This window comes from Phoenix dactylifera, chromosome 17 (genome assembly GCF_051530095.1).
Source record: "Phoenix dactylifera cultivar Ajwa chromosome 17, Ajwa_hap1_PhDact_Kaust_v1.1, whole genome shotgun sequence".
Lineage (NCBI taxonomy): Eukaryota > Viridiplantae > Streptophyta > Magnoliopsida > Arecales > Arecaceae > Phoenix > Phoenix dactylifera.
The window spans coordinates 11,196,553-11,211,597 of NC_143206.1; the positions used below are offsets into that span (position 1 = coordinate 11,196,553).

Below are 15,045 nucleotides of genomic sequence, written 5' to 3' on the forward strand. Positions count from 1 at the left end.
CAAAGTAATAAAGCATTCTGAGTATATAGCATATACTTAGATATTTCTCCCCCTTTTTGACAACATCAAAAAGATAGTGAAACATTAAGTACAAAGATCAGAGCAGAACACATCGAGTGTGAATTCAAGAGGTTTTTTAATTTGATACCACAGATAGTTTTCTAATCAAGTGTAGGTGGAATCTTGCTTAGGTTAATTCAAGAAGTACCACAAATGATATTAAAGGAAAAATATGAGTGGAAATCTAACCTCTCTTCACTAAGTATGAAAGCTTGTTCATTTAAGACCTTTTGCCTAATCTATTAAGTATTTTATCAATAGGAGAGCAATTCAATTGATTTTCAGAGTAAAAGATCAAAACTTATATATTTGAAAGACATATCATCCTGTTGGATCATTAATTCTTAATGACTTCAAGGTTCTTTTATGATAATAAGAGCATTGGGGCACAAATACCAAAATATGAATTCATGTAATTTTTGATACATCTTAAAACTCTTTTAAAGACTTTCTTTTATTTCTTTAGAGAATAAGCACAATTTGATACATAAAATAATGAATTGGCACAAAATTGAAGTTCTAAAGAGCAAGCCAATTAGGACTCATTAGTGAAGTTCAAAATAGATTTTCTAAGAGATACTCAAGAAAATTTAATACATTGTTCTCCCCATGTTTCATTAAATTAGAGGCTCTCAAGATTTGTAATTTGGTTCATGAGTGATGCATAAGATATACTAACCAAATAACACGCCTCAAGGTGTATCATAAAGATTTTCAGATTAAATTTCAGATGATACATATTGGAGAGTATTAGGATCATTTTTCATTTTGTATTCTTCCTCTCTCCTTTAGTTATAGATATACGCGATTAAGTTCCGTGAGACCTCTCCTTCTGAAATTTTCTTTCTCCCCCTCTATTGATCATTTCATTTAAGAGTTTAGAATTTGAAGATAATGTTCAATAAAATTGTCAATCTCAAAACTATATTTTCTATAAGTTTCAGCTTATTTTCACAAGACTCAAGGTTTGAGATAAGACAACCTTTATAGAACTCATCTCAAGGTAATTAAAGCGTGTCTTGTAATATAAGGAGGTTCATCAAAATCAATCCATAAAATTTAAGGTATACATCAAATTGAAGTAACTTTAGGATAAGATACTGAATATCTAAAGCTCCCCCTCAAAAGATGCATACTTCTTTAATCATTCTTTTCTTTTGTTGAATTTCAGATTTTAGTGACAAACGTGAATAGAACTGAAATTCTATGATATCGAGAATGGAGAGTGAACAAGAATTATTCAAAATTTATAGCAATCACCCTTTTTAATCTATCAAGAACAAGTTATGCTTCCTCTTAATCTTTGAGAAAATGTACTGAAATATTAATCAGAAAATGATTCATTTGACGCTCAGTTTCTTTCAACAACATTTACATTTTCTTTCTTTTAGAGTCATTTGAGTGAGGTGAAATATTTCTAGCTTTTAGATCATTCACTCTATATATATTCTGATGGAAATCTTTAAGAATGTAGGAGAGAAAAATATATAGATGATCATTGAGGTATATATATTTATAGAACTCAATTTCTTAATGATAGTTTTTCAGCGATGTATACATGAATCACAATAAATCTTTTTAATATCAAAATAAAATCATATATTTAGAAATTTTTATTTGCAATCAAGATCATCGAAAGACACATCATTTGAACCAATATTAGTATACTTTGAAGATAAGAAATGATATGTTTCGGATGCGTATCGGAGCAATCACCAAAGGCATCAAAATTAATTCTGTTTTTCTTAAAGTAAGACTTTATTTTAAAAATCACATTTAGTTTAAGCTTTTATACAAAATCAGATTCTGAATTACATAGGATTTTCAATAAAAGCTTTCTAAGTCATAATATGAGATATGTATCTTTCACAATGTAGCTCATCTTAAATTGTTACGATTGAAAAATACATATTTCAATAACATTAAAGCACTTTCAGAATCTTTGTGTTTAATTTTAAGTTTCGATACACAATAAAGGATATTTTAACAAGTATTAGGACATTATGTATCAAAGTTAGGCAAGTAGAAAGATAGATCAAAATCAATTTATTTTCCCTAAATAGAGATATTCTTCTCTTCTCCTTTCTACAATTTTATTTACCTTTCAGATTTTAACAATGATTGTGAATGACAAATCTGAAATTTCTTTTCAATAAAACTAAACAAAGATGTTATGTAGTATTTCATTCAATCAAGTTGTCCAAGTATGGGGAACTACAAAAAATATTGAGAACCCATAATTTAAAATATCATGCTATATGCAAAATATAGTATGTGTTAAATCATACATTAAAATATTAAGAACAAGCATGTCAAGGATCGAAATCAATTCTTTTCGAATTAACTCCCCCTATTTAAATATAATCTTCCACTAATTTCATCCTTAAGGTGTGTTTCCAAGTGATTAAAACTTGACTTGATTCTTCTTATATACTTTCATTTACTTTGTCATTCATTTTTACTTTCTTATGCTTTATGCTTTATACTCTATTTGCTCCCTATCCGGTGGAGTTGGGAAGGGGCACGAGGTACTACCACTAGCCTCCCTCTTGTGCCGTCCCTAATATGCCCTACACCGAATAGTTGGATCAAATAGTGCCGGGTACTACCACTAGCCTCCCCATTGGCACCATCCCTATGATGAGCAATATAGAAAGGTTAAAATGTTCACTTCAAACTCTCCCTGTTTAAGTGTAATTAATTATGGATTTTATCCCTTCCAAAAGAATGCTCACACAAGTCTCACAAATGTGCCGAATATATTATGTTCGTTTTGCTTTTCCTTAAGATTGAAGTATTTGCCTTTACTTAGATTTTACTTCTCTTGAATAACATCCATTTTCTTTTCTTTATCTCTCTCTCTTTTTGTTATTCTCAAGTAATTTACATGAAAGAGCAGAATAAAGAATATGCAAACAACATTTTCATTGTGCTCAAGGATTCATAACTTCTCACAAGTTATTTTACATCAAAATTTTAAGCATATACTTGTGTATTTCATGGTTATGACACAGGCAAAGATATATTTTAGTTTGGGCAAACCATGAAACAATTTCTAAAAGTATAAGTCAGTCAATACACATATAGACATGATATCAAAAATTAATAATTAAAAAATTTAATCATGCCATAATAGGATTTAAGTTATTGACTTAGCTCAATTAATTTGTGAGAAAGGTATCTAAAGTTACCTATTCATTGTATGTTCTTTAAGCCAAACTAGATTTCTTATGTGTGAACTTTTGGCTGAAGAAGATCCTCTCTCTTGTTTGCATGTGAATGTTTAGTGTATCTTACATGAAGATATCCTTCAAGTTGAAATTTCTCATTTTTCTTTCTTGAAGGAAGGTTATTAGTTTCTTTAAGATACAAAGCATTCATCCAACATATATATTTTTTTTAACTAGATGACTCAATATAAGATATGACAATAGTTGCATGTTGAGTCACTTTACTCAAGAGATTGCCTAAATATAAGCAAGCACATATCATTTGAACTAAAGAGATAGATTCATTAACCAAGATAGTTTAAGTCAATTTAGTTTAGATTCTATTTGCTTAAGATAATTATCAATAAGATATGTTAACTATGTTTTAATCAATTTATCTTAAACATTTGTTTCTATCAAAATTCAGATTATGATTTATTTGTTATCAATAAAATATGATTAATTAAAGTTAGATTGAAGTCTTGCACAAGGTCACATAATGAGCATACAATCTGGTCTACTAGCTGTAAAATAATTATTCTATCATGCTTCAATACAGCTTTAACACAATAGATCTACTTTGCTCATCCTTTTCAAATTCTACATGATGGGGTCATAGATATACCTTCTTCATGCCAATCTTCTATAAGAGTTTTTTTGTGGACTAACGTTGGTCAATGAAGATTCTCTTTCCTGTTTGTCTTAATTTGGAGTTTGAGAGAAGATGTTAATTCATTCATCATATTTCAAACTCACTTTGCAATATAACTCTTCATTAGTAGAACCAAAAATAATGTCATCAATGCATACTTTGAGCAAATAAGATATCACAAATTCATCTTTTTGATGCATAGATTTATCACTATTACTTTCTATCAAAAAGGTTGCTTAAGCTTTTATATATCATGCTTTTGATGCTTGTTCTAAATCACATATTGCTTTATCATATATGTAATGTGTATTTTTAAATATGGTGGTTATTTTTCATAGATCTCCTTTTTAATGAAGTAACCACATAGGAGTGACTTCTACACATTCATTTGACAGAATATAAAGCTCATGAAGCAAGCACATGATAATGATGATCTTTACTTCTAATCATGCAAGAATTTCATCAAGATCTAATTCATCTTTTCTTGATTGAATCTTTTAGTAGTCACCAATTTTTCTTCATTAAGGGCATTTCTGAAAACTCAATTTGGTTCTAATTATTAACAAGTTTTCAGATTGTCATATGTAAAAGATTAAACATATCCATATATAATTTGATTTTAGTATCTTGATAATGAATCATTAGTCTCATAAAGAATAAACTGAATTGATATTTCTTTAACTAGAATCTTTTCATTGAATATTCTATATGCATTGCTTGATGAATGATATCCAAGGATAGAAATATCTTTATCAGATTTGGCATTATTTTCATAAGAATATATCAAGTATAACGTGTACGACTGAAAAATATGAAAGATATGCAGTAGTTCATTTTCTATTTTTCAGAAGATCAAATGGAGTTTTCATCAAAAATAGACCTAATAGAAACCATATATATGACAAGCAATGATGATAGCTTTTAAATGACTATCGTACAACATTGCCTTTTTCATTTCTTCAAGGATTCTATTAACCCTATTTTACTTATGGTGTTCTTTGGTGCAGAAATAATTGTATTCAATATTATTTTCTGTGCACAACTTAATACAAAATTAGTTTTCAACACTATGCCATGATACTTCTTTTACTTTCATAGTTTGCAAACCTTTTTCATTTGATCCCTTTCACAAGATTTAGCAAATGCAGAAAATACTTTAATTTTACTTGCCAAAAACAAATCCAATGTAAACTTGTGAAAACTTAGTGATGGAAACAACATCTTTAGATTTAGAACTTGATTCTTGTTTGTTTCCTTAGTTAACATGCATAGTAAACTTTGACCTTGCAGAAGATATTCTAAGTAAACCAATGACAAGATCTTTTGAGATTAGGTCCATACTAGCATAAGTTAATTTTATATGCCAAAAAGAATTCTTTGATCATAGTATTTATAATGCATATATTCAAAGATATACCAAGTACACATTTTCATATCTATGATCAATGAACAATAATGCCATGGATAAAAACTCTCAGTCAAGCATATGGAGAATTCATAGAGTTATTCTTAGGAGAATTGATTTACCAAATTATCCATCTATAAGTAAAGAAAGATGGAGTGATTTGGATATATTTTCTTTTCATATCAGAAATATCACTTATATCACAAGAAAAGAATGATTAATACTTGCAAGATGTGTTTTAATCAACTAATAAAACAATTTCAGTATGAGAGGATGCAAAAATTACTAATTTCATTATTTCTTCCATTTTAGTCACTTTTCTTAAGTATATTTTAAGTTTCATTCTTTATGTTCCATAGGTACCTTGGTACACCTATGTGTACATCCTCATTTTCTCATTTTGGGTACCCAAGCTTGCTTGAGTCCTTGAGAGTTAGGACATATGGTTCCTTTTGGAACCCAAATCTGTTTAATAGTAATAACTTTACCATTTGATTTAATTATACTAGAACGATAGGTAAAGTTGTTATTCCCATCCTTTTCATTTTTGAAATAAGTTATCTTATTTAATGGTTTGCTTGGTAAATTGATAACCTTTTTCTCTAGAGATTTATGGCTAAGTGAAGGAGTCAAGCTAAATTTTGATTTATCAAAATCAGCATGTTGGCTTTCAAACATCATTTTTAATCTTTCTGAACTTACAGTGAATTTGTTAATAAAACATCTTAATTGGTTAATTTTTTTACTTAAGTTTTGATTTTCTTTAATTAAGCTATGATTTTTCTGAATCAATTCTTCTGAAAATGACCTTAAGCTTTCATTTTCAGAATTTAGTTTCTTAAGATTTTTATTCTTTACAGATAATTTTCTACAATCACTATACAACTCATGAAAAGCATTTAATAATTCATCATAAGAGAATTCTTCTTGAAAATCATTTGAGGTAAGAGTAGATTCAGATTTTACCTTGTCTTCTTGTGCCATAAAGCACAAGTCAGTTACCTCTTGTAGTTTCTTGGAGCTAATATCATCATTGTTGCTCCTAACCTTTATTTTTTGGCTTGACTCTTTCTTGGTCAAGGCTTTCTTCCTTTTTATCTCTTTCTTCCTTTCTTCTTGCTTCCTCTTTTTCTTTGTCTTTAGGAAGCTGATTTGCCTCGGAGTCGACTCGGACCTTATTGGAGTCGACTCGGTTATCTTGAGGGTCGACTCTGAAATACTTGGAGTCGACTCGACTGAGGTGGGAGATTCAACACCTTTTTCTACAGTCTCATTGTTAGAATGTAATTGAAGCACATGAGAGCTAATCTGAGATTTATCATAAATATTTTCTAAAGTATCCCAGATCTCCTTAGCAGATAAGCATGCAGAAATTTCATTAAACTTTGTTTCTTGAATAGCACAATATAATATGTTCATAGCATTAGTATTTAATTGTGCTAAGTCCTCATTAATATGAGAGAGTGTGTGAAGGTCATTTATTATGATTTTTCATAGATAGTAGTTTTGTGATTGAATGAAAATGCGCATGCGTATTTTCCAATGTGGGTAGTTTATACCATTAAACAGTGGAGGTGTATCAATTGATTGTCATTCTCCTAGAAAACTATCTATTTGAGTTGTCATGATCTTTGGCTCTAGTCGGTTAAGACTACAAATAATATTTGAGCACCTGCTCTGATACCACTTGTTGCCCAGTAGATACAACCAAAGAGGGGGGGTGAATTGGGTCTTTTAAAACTTTTATGCTACTTCTAAAACTTTTTGATTAACTATGCTAAGTTGTATAGATGCACAGTGAAAGTTAAACTTAGCAAGGGTTTGATGTATAGACTTCGACTTGATTAAATATGCTTGCAACTAAAGGATGTGCGGATAAGAATTAAGCAAGCAATTTATCTAAGTAAGTAAGTGTGTTAGTTAGACAATAACTAGAGGCATTACAAACACAAAGGACATATAGTGGTTCGGTGCACCCCAGCACCTACATCCACTCCCCAAGACCTCTTGAGAATTTCACTATAATCCTACCGATTACAGCCGGTTGTTTTACAAGCTCACAACCCAACTTGTTGTTTTACGAGCGCACAACGAACTCGGTCGGTTTTCCCAGGCTCACCGACTAGAACCTCCCCGATTGTTTTCCCGGGATCACAATCAAACCCTTACACGTTGGTTTTACCCTCGGCTCACCAACAAACCTATCACCGTTGGTTTTCCCTTTGGCTCACCAACAAACCTTTCACCGTTAGTTTTCCCTTTGGCTCACCAACAAACCTTAACCCCTTGATTCAATCCCTTGATTGAATCAAGTTACAAGATATTAAAACAAAGTATAAAACAAAACAAAGCTTCTTAAACAAGCAAATATGACAATATAAACAAATAGAGTAAAGAGAAGCCCTCAAACGAGTTTTGAAGATGGAGGAGCTCGGCTTCTTCTTTACTTGATCCTCCTCTGATTTGGCATGAAGTAGAGGATCCCTGAGGCAGCACATGGATGGAGAGGAAGCTTTCGGATTCACTTGGATGCTCTTCTTCTCTCTATTTCGTTTTGGATGGCCCTTTTGTGCTTATGGGAGATTTCCTTTGTAATCTCTTTGAGATCTCTTTCCTAGATGATCTCTCCCACTTCCATAATTTCTCCCCTAGCTCTCTTCTTGTTTTTATAGCTTTAGATGGCGTGGAAACAAGAATATAGCCGTTAGAGACAAGAAAAAGAGCCGTTGGACACAGTCTGCATTTCCTGACAATGTTACCGTTGGGATCGGAGTCGACTCGCGCGATCAGGAGTCGGCTCGCCTGTTGCAGGAGTCGGCTCATGTTTTACCGGAGACGACTCGGCCACTGTTCCAAATTTGAATTAATGTGCTTGCCTCGACTGGGAGTCGACTCGTCTTAACCTGGAGTCGACTCGCCAACTTCTGGAGCTGACTTGGCAATTTCGGAGTCGGCTCATCCACTGAAGTCCGTGGATCTAATTTTGAATTTTGTCCTCTCGAGTCGACTCGACTGTCCTGGGAGTCGACTCGAATCTCAGAGCCCGAACTCCCGATCCTCTGTCTTTTGGCTCGTCCAGTCTTGGAGTCGACTCGAACTTCCTTGGAGTCGACTCGGCTCTCAGTTTGCGAAACACAGCCTTCTGCCATCTTGGTGTAGCGCTGCCTTGGAGTCGACTCGAGCTGTCTGGGAGTCGACTCGAATCTCAGAGGCAGTAACTTGGTTTTCTGTCTGTTGATGGTCGCGGAGTCTCAGAGTCGACTCATGCAATGCGGGAGTCGACTCGAATCTCAGAGTCCCAAAAATGCTCTCTGACTTTTTCCTTGTGTTCCGCTGAGAGTCGACTCTTGCTTTCTTTGGAGTCGACCTACCAACCATCGGAGTTGACTCGCGTTCCACTGGAGTCGACTCGAATCTCAAACCCGAAAACTGCTCTCTGACTTTTCTGCCTGTGACTCCTAGGAGTCGACTCATACTTCTCCGGAGTCGACTCATACTTCTCCGGAGTCGACTCGAATTCCACTGGAGTCGACTCGAAGACTGTTCTTTTGAATTTTTCTTTTGATTTTACTCCTCCAATTTGAATCCTTTGAACTTTAAACTTGGGCCAATAAATTGTAGCTTTCTTCCAACTTGAGAGCTTTGGAGGCCTTCTTGTGTTCTTCCAACTTGCTATGTTCCTTGCAAAATAAATATCTTTCTCCTTGCAACATAAACATTAGTATCTATACTTCAAGGTTTTGTGATCATCAAAATCAATCTATGAATCCATCTTTGGGTCATCAGCCCGTTCGCGAGTCTCTTCAGCATCGGCGTCCCAAGGTATGTCTCCTCCGGAATTTGTTTTAGCATAGGCCTGGAGGGAGAGGGAGAGGGAGAGAGAGAGGTGGGGGTCGTCAGGGGTTGTCGGGAGATTTGGAGGCGAGGCGGGAGAAGAAGAAACCCAGGAGGGCTTCTCCTCCTTCGCCGCTGCTGCAGCCACCGCGGAGGGCTTCTCCTCCTTCGCTAGGTCCATTCCGGTCAGGGTGGCAGGGAGAGAGAGCGAGGAGGCGAAGTGGATTTGGGGTGAGGGCCTTTTCTTGGGCCGGCAGGGAGAGAGAGCGAGGAGGGATTTGGGGACAGTAGTTTTGTTTTGGGTGGAGAGAAAGAGAGGGGAGGGATTTGGTTGGCTTGATACACGTCTGAAGTCGCTCTTATCTTTCATCCCTTCACTTTTTTGGTTTTGGTCTTGGTTTTCCTTCCCTCACGTTACTCCTGTCCAGCTGGGCCATCGGGAAGAAAGATAGGAGGATTGGAGATGGACTTCTTAGAGGGTGGAGATTCTTTTAATTTTATCCTCTTTGTTTCTTCTCCTTTCTGTTTGGGTTGAATGGTTTCCGTGCTGTGATGTAGCTTGGGTATCGAAGGAGAGATGGGAGATGGTGGGATGGGACTTCTTTAAAACTAATTATTTTTCCATGCTTCTATTCAAGGATTATATTAAACTGAAGAGGCTTCTTGTCTATCTTTGTTAGATTCATGCATCTTTGTTGAAATAGTATACTTGATAGCTATCTATTTTCATATCATTTTTTAAACTATTTTATACTTATTAAAATTTATTATTATTATAATAATAAAAAAAGGAAAAGGCTTCATTCACTGAATTTGTCTTAGGCCCCCAAATGTATTGGGCCGCCCCTGGTTTTCTGCTGCAATTTTTTTTGCTGGATACAAAAATAAATCTATAAATTAATCAATCTAACTTGATGAAGTACTTTGTAGGTCAGTCAAAATGGACAAGAGTTGGATGACAATAAAAAATAGAATGAAGAGTAAAGAGTATAGAGAAGGGGTGAAGTCTTTTATTGAATTTGTGGTGGCAAATTTAGGCTCAGCAAATGATATTTGGTGTCCTTGTGTCGGAGTGCATGAATGACAAAAAATAAAGCATTCAAGTTGTCAAGATTCATTTGATGTTGAAAGGAATCTCGCCTTCTTACAAGACTTGGGTGCAACATGGAGATTCTGTTCACGTGCATCAATCTTGTGTTTCAAATGATGCTAACTGTGACAATGGTGGAGGTGTTGAGGATAGAATGGTTGGGGATGGCACCGATGATAGGGATGAATTGTCTAATATACCGGAAGCTGTTTACATAGGTGTTTTCATGAATGATGATATTGACGAATTGCCTAATAACTTGGGGAGGGAGGATGCACAGAATTTTGATAAGTTGTTCAATGATGCTTAACGACCCATTTATCCTGGTTGCAAAACTTTTACAGTATTATCATTCATTATTAAGATGCTTCATATTAAGGTGTACAACCAGTGGAGCAAGTCCTCTTTTGACATGAACATGAAGGTATAAAAGAAAATTCTATCAGAGTGTGATATGTCTGTTCCATGGACCCTTTATGAAGTCAAGAAATTTTTATGAGATTTGGGTTTGGGATATGTGCTAATTCATGCATGCAAATATGATTGTGCTCTTTTTTGGAAGGAGAATGCGAATCTGGAGAAATGCCCTATATGTGATGAGCTTAGATATAAGCTGAATGATGGTAACGGTAAGAAGATCCCTCATAAAATTTTGCGGAACTTTTTCTTGACACCGAGATTGAAGCGCTTATTTTTGTCCCCAAAAATAGCTGTAGATATGAGATGGCACAAGGAGAAGCGAGTGGATGACGAAACATCAAGACATCCGGCTGATGGGGAGGAATGGAAGAACTTTGATCGGCAACATCCTGAGTTTTCTAAGGATCCGCGGAATGTGAGGTTAGGGCTAGCCATCCAAGGTTTCAATCCTTTTGGAAATATGAGCACATCGTACAATATGTGGCTCGTTATCGTGATGCCTTATAATCTTCCACCTTGGAAGTGTATGAAAGAGCAATTTTGTATGCTGTCATTGCTTATTCCTGGAAAAACGGCTCCCAGTAAAGAAATAGATGTTTACTTGAGGCCATTAATTGATGAGTTGAAAGAGCTTTGGAAGGATGGCGTGCAAACTTATGATGCCTATAGTGGAAGTACATTTAGAATGCGTGCTGCTCTCATGTGGATCATTAATGACTTTTCTGCATATGGTAACATATCTAGATGGCCAATAAAAGGTAATTTGGCTTGTCCCATTTGTAACGAAGATGCTTCATCAGAACGTTTGAGGAGTAAGATTGGCTATATGGTCATTGTAACAAAAGGTTATTTGGCTTGTCCCATTTGTAACGAAGATGTCACTTTTTTGTTATAGATGACTCAACTTCGAAACCAGCGATCACCGAAAGCTATTGATGAATTATGGTCATTGGCCAATGGTCCTCGTCCGATAGTCAACATATATTCAGGGTGCTTTTGTAACGGTATCCGATTCCATACCATCGAACGTGACAACCGCCGTAAAAGCCAGAATAGTGGGTTAGTTGTTGAAGGGGACCACGAAGGGCAACCGATTGACTTCTACGGTTACTTGTGCAAAGTTTGGAAATTAACATATATGTTTGGAAATTAACATATATTTTCGGAGAACAAGTCGTTTTGTTCCAATGCGAATGGTTCAACACTGGAAGTAAAAAAACTTTCCGCATTGATGCGCATTGCACTAGCATTGATACAAGAAGTCAGTGGTACAAAGATGATTCTTTCGTACTACCGAGTCAAGTGCAGCAAGTATTCTATATTAATGACACTGTAGAGAGACATTGCAATTGAAAAGTTGTCCAAAGATTCAAGCATCGAGGTATCTGGGATGTGCCACAGATGAATGATTTAGAACCCAATGATGTTGAAGAAACCATTGTTCTCAATCATGCGTTCCAACAAGATGAAACCAATGATGTTGAACCAATTTCCATTGAAGAGCCAACCACAACGGATTTGCGTAGATATGATATTGATGCTGAAATTATTCAAGAGGAGGTCATTTTGCAGTGCCGTGGGCGAGATCAAGCCGAAGGGAGTGTCGATGAAGTAATGGAGGAGCCTAGCGATGAAGAAGAAGAGATTGATAGTGACAGTGATACATATCTAGATTTAGAGCCATGATATATTTCTCTAATGATCTATCTATAGCAAAGTTGAACACATTTTTATGTTAATGAAAATCATCCATTTTTATCTTACATGCTTCTATTTTTTATGAAGAGTGTGATGTACTTTTTACTCCATATTTTTTTTATGGCTGAATGTAATGTATCTGTCTGGTTTTTATTGTGAAAGATGCACAAAGTAGGTAAAAAATTTGTAAAGCCTGGGTGCTTTCCCAGAAGCTGGCGGGATACAAAAGGTAAAGGCAAAAAAGGATTGAAATGAACTCAATGAGATTAGAGGCTCTTGGCATAACGGGCATGTCCACGGCATTGTTTGGTTCAAATCAGAATGTAATGAAGGACCGAACAAGATTAGCAATGGCGATGATGATGAAGAGTATCTGCCATCTGATAATGAAGGACTAAATTCTTCTGGAGAACATTTGTTAGATTCACGAAGAACTTGACGGGAGGGTAATATGCCTGAGGGAGAAATCTTAGCTATGCCGAGGCACCCTTTAGCAGATGCTGAACTTGTGCCCGTGATGGGTGCCCAACCTACTCTGCTCCCCACCTTTTCTACCCAGCAAACCCACGAGCTTTCAAGTCCACCTATTATTGCCAACAGCGTGGGTGAGAAAACTCATCTTTTTGAATCTTGTTATTGCTAAGATACTCTTGGTAAAATGATGGCATTTCAGTGGTTTTGTGTTTTTTTTTTTTGCGTTCTCTATGTCTATCTCTAGCAAGTTTGTTTTATGGCCTAAAGTATTTAAGTATTTTAGCAGGTTCATCATCAAAACGCATGCGGGGTAAGACAGTTGGAAAAGGAATTGATAAGCTCATTGCCCAGAATGGCAAAGAAAAGCTCTCTGTTCCAGTACTTGATATGTGGAATGCTTTATGTGGTATTAATGCCCCAAAGATAACCAATCTGTTGGGGGTGTATATTAGGAGAATGTGTCCAATTAAGGGCATACCGATGTGGCGGCATGTAGACGAGGCTACTCAATCTGCTATCATACAATCTGTCCTTGTAATTATTTATTGCACAATATTTTTTTAGGTACTTGTACTAGTTGTATTGATCATACTACATAATGATTTTACTTATGTTTTTAGGACAAGTTCAAAATCTCGGATGATTATCATGGCAACCTAGTAGCTCAGCAAGCTATCCACAGAAAATGCTACAATATTCACAGAAATTGAAGGCACAATATGAAATTGTATTACAAGCATCTTAAGAACGTCTTACATATGGACCCTTATAGTCATCCATATGAACATGTGACTCAAGAGGATTGGCGCCACTTAATTGACGATGTGTGGAAAAGCAAAGAACACAAGGTAACTTACATATTTAGTGCTTCATAGTTTATAAGTAAAATATTTGATCATAATGTTTTCTTTAGATTTTTAATTTGTATTTTTTTGAATGTGAGATCAAAAGCTGGCAAAAAGAATAGGAAAAAGCTTGAGTACAATCATTGTTCAGGATCTTGGTCATTTGTTGCAACAATGACTATACCGGTAATATGTTTTTGAGTATGTACTAGCTATATTTTTAGTGAACTACCTGTGAAACAGTCTATGGGATAGTTTTGGCTATTATAAAATGAACAATTTGCTGCAAGTAGATTTTTTATTCTAGTTTGCTGCAAGTATATTTTTGGAATCCTTTTATGTAAGTAGATCTGACAATTATTCTAGTTTTCTTATTATGTAGTGGCTATATGCTAATCTAAATTACACTTTGCAGCCGGAGTTTAATGGCTGTGAAAATCTTGAATTTCCAGAATTCTATAAGAAAACTCATACCAAGAAGAACAAAGAGTGGATTGATCCTATTTGCGCCGTAAAACATGTAGGTATCTAAAATCTCAATAATTATTTAAATCAGTTTCTACTTTTGCAAGGTTGTATACATTTAATTCTGTTGTTACCTTTGCATTGACAGTCAAAGATGTTGAGCTTGCGAGAAGAATCTTCCCAATCCGGTGTGCAATTAACATCAGAGGAGATGTCTAGGCAAGCACTTGGAAAAAGGAAGAGATAAATTCTTGGATTTAGGGTTGGGCCGAAGCCCTCTTCATCTTCTTCCACACCTAGTCGTGTGTCACAAGACCATGTTGGGGAGTTGCAGACTTAAAGCTAAGATGGAGGAGATGAAGATGGAGCATGAGGAGCTGCGGAGGCAATTGGAGCAGGAGAGGAGAGAGCGTGAGGAGGAAAGAAAAGAGCGAGAGGAAGAACAGAAACAAATTGCACATCTTACAAGTTTGGTGACAGAGTTCTTACAGGAAAAGATTCAAACGCACAAGTCATCTATCCATCATGATGGGGCCATGTATTCAACTGGTGGTACAAATACTCGTTGGTATGTATTCTCATTTATATTACGTAGGTTATTTAGAGATTTTGACCAAATTAAACGAAATGTCATTGTGAACTTATACTAGAATTTTAGTTTATTATTTTTCACATGTAGTTATTGATTGTGTATTCTTTTTGCTTTCTCTGATACATGGTGGAGTTATGAGCATGTGAAATCTAGTTTTTGGTACATGGATAGCTTTTGTTCAGATGATCATGGTGGAGTTGTCTACAAGCAGAATCCAGTTTTTGGTATAAGAATATTTTTGTCTACATAATGGTTGTTTGGATGAATAGCAAGATCAGATATTTTAGGATTTTTAATTTAT

The 15,045-nt window shown here is 35.2% G+C and overlaps 1 long non-coding RNA gene across 1 annotated transcript; it reads left to right on the plus strand.

Moving 5' to 3' along the window:
- Positions 1–13,728: 13,728 nt before the first annotated feature.
- LOC149751043 (uncharacterized) lies at positions 13,729–14,822 on the plus strand. Its single transcript, XR_016398921.1, has 3 exons — positions 13,729–13,873; positions 14,103–14,207; positions 14,301–14,822. It is a non-coding gene; the product is annotated as an uncharacterized LOC149751043 (long non-coding RNA).
- Positions 14,823–15,045: the final 223 nt, after the last annotated feature.